Source organism: Mastomys coucha, unplaced genomic scaffold (genome assembly GCF_008632895.1).
Source record: "Mastomys coucha isolate ucsf_1 unplaced genomic scaffold, UCSF_Mcou_1 pScaffold22, whole genome shotgun sequence".
Taxonomy (NCBI): Eukaryota; Metazoa; Chordata; class Mammalia; order Rodentia; family Muridae; genus Mastomys; species Mastomys coucha.
In genome coordinates, this window is record NW_022196905.1 from 216031950 (window position 1) to 216038794 (window position 6845).

The following is a 6845-nucleotide window of genomic DNA, read 5'->3' on the forward strand; positions in this document are numbered from 1 at the left end:
TATGGATAAAAAGAAAACCATTTGTCTCTGTCTCTCACTCAAGCACAAGCATGCCTACGTGTGCCCGCACATGCGCACATACAAGCGTAGATCAAATCTTAAAGCACTTTGATCGTCTATAAGGGCACTCAGTCTCCATTTAGTCTCTGTCTTACTAAGGGCTATTTCAGAGTATTTCCAATTGCACAATATTAAAATGGACACTTGAAACGGGGGCATGGTGGTGCACACCTTGATTCTATCACATAGGCAGACGCAGATCTCTTTGAGTTCAACGCCATCCTGGTTTAAATAAGGAGTTCAGGATAGCCTGGGCTATAATGAGACCCTTTCTCAAAAAGAAAAAGAAAAAAAAACAGACCAAAACTATTAACACTTGTTTGTCAACATGTGCACATTCAAACTACACACATAATTAACTCTATACAGGCTGAACAGTTTACAGATAGCAGCTGAGCACCTCCTGAAAGTGTAACGGGCTCCAACTAAGGAGAGGCCACTAGCTGTTGGCACTACGGGAGATGGACTAGAGAGCGGGCCTGTCCCTTTCGTCTTTGGTGGTCAGCTCCTTTGCTTGCTCCCCAAGGTCTCTTCCTGGCTGTAGGCCCCTCCCATCTGCCACCTGTCTCTCCATGACTTTGTGTCAGGCAAACAACACTTGGGAATGGAATGTCCTGCAGGGTGGAGATTGTCCCAGGCACCTGCCTCGGTTGTTGGGTAGTCTCAGTCCCCAGGGGGGCTGACTGCAGTTTCAGCTGACTCAGGAGCTTAGGCAGGGGCGGACCCTTTCGTGTTGTCCCTAAATTCTAGTCATGTGACCTTGGATGCTCTTTCTCATTGCAACACGTTGAGCCTTTATCTCCTTTTGTTGACAAACGCAGAGCTCTAACTGCAAGCCTTAGGTTTGTGTTGTAACTGTTCCGGAAAACACAGAACAAGAACCTCTCCATTATCTCTCTCAACACAAAACTAAATGTGGTCCTAATTATAAAAAGCCTTCAGCTGCACCTTTGAGCTTAACATTATCTTTTTACAACTTATTTGTCTGCTCACTTATTTGTTTAGGAGAGGGGTGGAGTGTACCAATGTACACACGTGGAGGTCAGAGGCATCACACGCCTGCAGAAGTAGAGATTAGGTTGGAGACAAGGTACCAGAGTTAACGCTTTCAGCAGTGGGTTCCAAGTATTGCAATCAGTCCTCGGGGCTGGCAGCCAGGCCCTTTGTCCACTGAGCCATTTTGCCAGCCCCAAGTATAACATTTCACTGAGAAATATAACTGTCTGTTCTTTGCTTATCACCCTCTATCCAGAAGCAAGGAATGCTTATTGATCTTATCTATGATAAGGGAATCTAACCATAAATTCTAAAATCCTTATTTCCATAGTGAATCGTACTGCTTATCAGAAGGTGTGAGACAGGGTAATGCACGCCCTCTGGTGGGCACTGAGAAATGTGCAGGGCATTTTCGGTTGTCACAAGGCCAGGATTTGGCATTGGAGGGGTAGAGTACAGGGATGATAAATACCCTACTGTTTGCAGAGCACTTCCATACAAGATGCCAATGGCTTTGGACTGGAGCCCGACAGGAGTGCCAGAAGCAGTCTTCTCTGCTGGGGCATTCCTATTCTCTTGCCTCAGCCTTGTTAATATACAGTGCTATCTCAGGACTTATCCACTTCTAAAAGTGGAGGCCCATAATTTCATGGACTTAGACTGAGTCCTGGCACATCCTTGAATCTGCTCAGCAGAGCCTGTCTATGAGAAAAGCAACAGTTGTGTTGGGACAAAGCAAGTCAGCAGTTCTCAAAATGTGGACCTTGGATCTCTGAAAGTCCCTAGAAAGTATCTCAGAGGCTCTGATAGGTGAACACCATCTTTTTTTGTTTGTTTGTTTGTTTGTTTGTTTTTCGAGACAGGGTTTCTCTGTGTAGCCCTGACTGTCCTGGAACTCACTCTGTAGACCAGGCTGGCCTTGAACTCAGAAATCAGCCTGCCTTTGCCTCCCAAGTGCTGTGTGAACACCATCTTAACAATAAGCCTGGGCATTGCTTGACATTGTCATTGATTCACGTCCATACCCATACTGGTGGTGGACAGAGTGATGAGGGATTAAAGTGGCGCATTAGCATGAATCCCAGCTCTGCACTCCTCACCAGCGCGCAGAGACACTGCTAAAGTTGCTAACTCCATACTGTTCACCCCTGGGTGCTCCTTGTTTTAATATTCTTTGTGATAATAAACTACTTCTACTTTATGCAGAATATGAGGCTGATCCTGAGCAAAGGTTACCAATTCAGTTACTTCTCACACTGATCATATTTACTACTTTTAGAGAAGAAATGGATATGATGTATTGTTAAAACTGGGACTGGGAAATGGAGGGGGGGAGTGGAGATGGAGCCCACAGAGATTTCAGAATCCAGAAACCACATCAGGCTGCAGATCTAACTTTATTGTTCAAAACAAAAACCTATTTACAACTTTTCAGCCAATAAGAGTGCAGTTATATAACCAAGGGGATTCCATGCATGTAACAGGGGGGTTCCATGTATGTAACAGGGGGATTCCATGTATGTAACAGGGGGATTACATGTGCTGTCCTATTGAGTGGGGGTAAGGTGGGGGTGGGGCTGATTGCCCAGGGGGATTTTCCAAGAAGACAGAGGGAGCAGCCACTGCTCTGGGCTCAGGTCCATTGTTCTGTCTCACCAGTTTGCCAGCCACCACTTTAGATCTCCCGCTGTGTACAGGTAGATCAGGATTCCCCAGCAGGCTCAGGCCTGGCCTTGGCATTCTGCTCTCCATTGCACTTTGTCCTTCATAGGTTCACTACCACATCCCCTACAATGTGTCATCAAAGCATCACTGTGTCTTTCCTGTTTACATTTTAGATAATACAGGTCTACTTGTATGTTTATACCATTGAAGATAATTTGACTATACTTCTGAATACACCATACAAATTTCAGATATCATATATGGTTACTACATACCACAAAGAAGGACAAAGCTTTGCTACCAAGTGACATTTCTTATTACATTTCCATTTGCTACAGAGAGTCATCTGGAAATTCTTTTAATTAATTTTATCAAGCTGGGTACCTCCAGTATCCTGTTATAGTAACAAAAGACTGACTAGTGAGCACTTTTATAATTTACCAATACAAGACAACCAATTAAAAAATAGGCAAAGGGGGGCCGGCGAGATGGCTCAGCAGGTAAGAGCACTGACTGCTCTTCCGAAGGTCCTGAGTTCGGATCCCACATGGTGGTTCATAACTATCTGTGATGAGAACTGACACCCTCTTCTGGTGCGTCTGAAGACAGCTACAGTGTATTACACCAGAGCGAGCAGAGGTCCTGAGTTCAATTCCCAGCAGCCACATGATGGCTCACGGCCATCTGTACAGCTACAGTGTACTCATACACATAAAATAAATAAATAAATCTTGAAAAAAATAGGCAAAGGGGCTTGGGATGCAGAGAATCTGTTTAGTATATTATTATATATTGAGATTGGGACTTTTGTGCCCAGTTCCTCAGTAACAAAAGGCCATGCAAAGTGATGAAGACTACTGTTTAGCTCCCTGAAGCAGGGGAATCACAAGTTCAAGGACAACCTGACCAACATAGCATCTCTCTCTCTCTTTCTCTCTCTCTCTCTTTCTCTCTCTCTCTCTCTTTCTCTCTCTCTGTCTCTCTCTGTGTCTCTCTCTCTGTCTCTGTCTCTCTTTTCTCTCTCTCTCTTTCTCTCAAACTCTCTAAATGTCTGAACAAATCTTTGTCTAATGGAGAAGGTCGTCAAGTAACCAGTAAGCCCAGCAGTGATTCTAAGTACCATTGGCCATTAGAGAATTACAAATCAAAAGCATGGGAGGAGGGGGGCAGGAAGGGGCTTGATGAAGGAAGGGGGGAGGAAGCAGATAAAAGGATACACTACCCTTGTGGCCCAAGTTTGGGGGCTGGAACCCACATAGTAGAGAGAGAGAGAACTGACTCCCACAAGTTGTCCTCTGCTCTGCAAGATATAAAAACAAACAAAAAGCCTGAAGTCTACAATAAAACTGGACTGCATTCCACAAGGATAGCGAGACACAAACTGATAGCCAAATTACAAGTGTTGGTTGAGTGTGCAGAAATCAGAGCCCTCCCTCACAATACTGGAGGTTGAAATATAAAGGGTACTGACTCCTTGAAACCATCTATGAATACTTTATAATTTGAACTACAGAGGTAACCACGTGACCTAGCACCCAGTCCCTAGCTGAGTATCTTAGAGAATTGGAAACATATGTTCACACCAAGCCTCACAGGTGGAAACCCCCACAGCACTATGCACTGCAGTGGCTTGGATGAGGCTGCCCCTTAGGCTCAGACAGTTGGATGCTCAGTGCCTAGTCGATGAACATCTGGCTAGGATTACAAGGTGTGACCTTTTTGGAGGAGGGTTGGGAGTAGGCTTTGAGATTTCAAAGCACACCAGCCCAAGTTTTCTCTCTCTGTCTCTGTCTCTCTGTTTGTCTCTCTTTGCTGTCTGTTCATTAGGATGTAAAGCTTTTAGCCACTGCTATATCAACATGTCTGTCTGCTTTTTACCTTGATTATGGACTCGCTCTCTGAAACAGTAAGCAGGCTGCCAATCAAATGCTTTCTCTTATAAGCTGCCTTTGTCGTGGTGTCTCTTCACAGTAATAGAAGAGTAACTAAGACAGTCATCACTGCTCCCAAATTGAAGTAAGCCAAATGGATGAATAAGCTCAGTGTAGGACACCTACTACGTGCAGGGATGACTTTATGATGAACCATGAAAATAGACTCTGTGTTAAAAATAAAGTGGTTTTGTTTTGTTTTTGGCAAGTTGGTGGTGGTGGTGCACACCTTTAATTCAACACTCAGGAGGCATTGGAAGGTGAACCTCTGAGTTCTAGGCCAGCTTTGTCCACAAAACTAGATCCATGACAGCCAGAATAACACAGAGAAACAAACAAACAAACAAACAAAGCAGATTTTCAAAGACAGCTAATACACAAGTTTCCTCTGTGGACAATGAAATGTTCTGGAATTAAACAATGGCAATAGTTATACGATATAGGGAGTATCCTTAAAACAATTACTGGGGTTGGAGAGATGGCTCAGTAGTTAAGAGCACTGACTGCTCTTCCAGAGAACCTGAGTTCAATTCCCAGCAACCACATGGTGGCTCACAATCATCTGTAATGGAATCCAATGCCCTCTTCTGGTGTGTCTGAAGACAGCTACAGTGTACTTATATATAATAAATAAACAAATCTTTAAAAAAAATAAAATAAAGAAATCTTTAAAATAATTATTGAGGCCAGCGAAATGACTTGGTGACAACCTAAGTTCAACCCCTGGGACCTATATAGTAAAAGGAGAGAAATGACTCAGAAGTTGTTCTCTGATATCCACATGTGCAGCAAGGTATATATGTGCTCCCCAAAATAAATGGTTAAAAGTAATAATAAAAATGCTTTAACACCACTGAAATGTATGCTTTAAAACTATGGGTTGCCAGCCATGATGGAGCACACCTTTAATCCCAGCACTTGAGAGGCAGAGGCAGGTGAACCTTTTGAGTTTGATGCCAGCCTTGTCTACAAAGCAAGTTCCAGGACAGAGAAATCCTATCTTGAAAGACCAAAAGACAAAAATAAAAACAAAAACAAACAAATAAAACCTATAGGTTTATGTTATATGAAGTATATACCAATACTGAATTTTAAATTTTATGGTTTTTATTAGTCTCAAAGTTTTAAGTTTTATAAAGAGGGAAAATGAGGGTATAGATAGGAATTACAGTTTCTAGAGAAGAAGTTAACATGGAAAACCTACAGAAAATACAAACCTATTAGTTGGCTTTTTAAAAAGTCAAGAGTGTAAAATGTTAGATTAAGAGGTATGACAGTGCATTCCATGTCACACTGACATATCCTAGAATCCCCCAGAAGAAGGGCTTCTGGGGTCATCTTGATTTCCTTGAGATGGGAAGCCCCTCCCTCATTGAATGCCTGGCTATGATTTTTGGATTGTATAAAAGGAAAAAACCGAGCAAAAGCATTCTATCTTAGTTAAGATTACGATTGCTATGATACAACACCATGACCAAAAGCAAGATGGGGAGGAACGTGTTTGTTTGGCTTACTATGGATGTGGATCCATGGTCTATCACTGAAGCAAAGCAGGGCAGGCACTGTGCAGTAACCTGTGGCAGGAGCTGAAGCAGAGTCCACTGGGTGTTCCTTACTGGCTTGCTCCCTCTGGCTCACTCAGCCTGCTTTCTTATACGACCCAGGACCACCAGCCCAGGATGGCACCACCCACAGTGGGCGGGGCCCTCCCACATCAACCATTAAGAAAATGCTCTCCAGTCTTACAGCTGAGTCTTGGGAAGGCATTTTCTCAATTGAGACTCCCTCCTTGCCATAAAATTAGCCAGCCCACATGCATGCACTGCACTGCTCTTCTCTCAGCACATGTGCATGCACTACTCTTCTCTCAGCACACATGCATGCACTGCTCCTCTGTGCAGACATTCGTGCACTGCTCTTCTCTCAGCATACGCGCATGCACTGTTCTCTCCTTTTTTTTCTCTCTTTGAGACAGAGCTCCCTCTGGGTTGGAACCCAGAGAGTCACCTGCCTCTGCCTCCTGAGTGCTGAGACTAAAGGTATGCATCACTACCACTTAGCACTGTTCTGTTCTTGATTAAACAGATAGAAATGACCGGGCTGTTATGGTGCAAGCCTTTGATCTGAGCACTCGGGAGGCAGAGGAAGGCATGTCTCTTCGAGGTTAGAAGCCAGCCTGGTCTACAGAGTGAG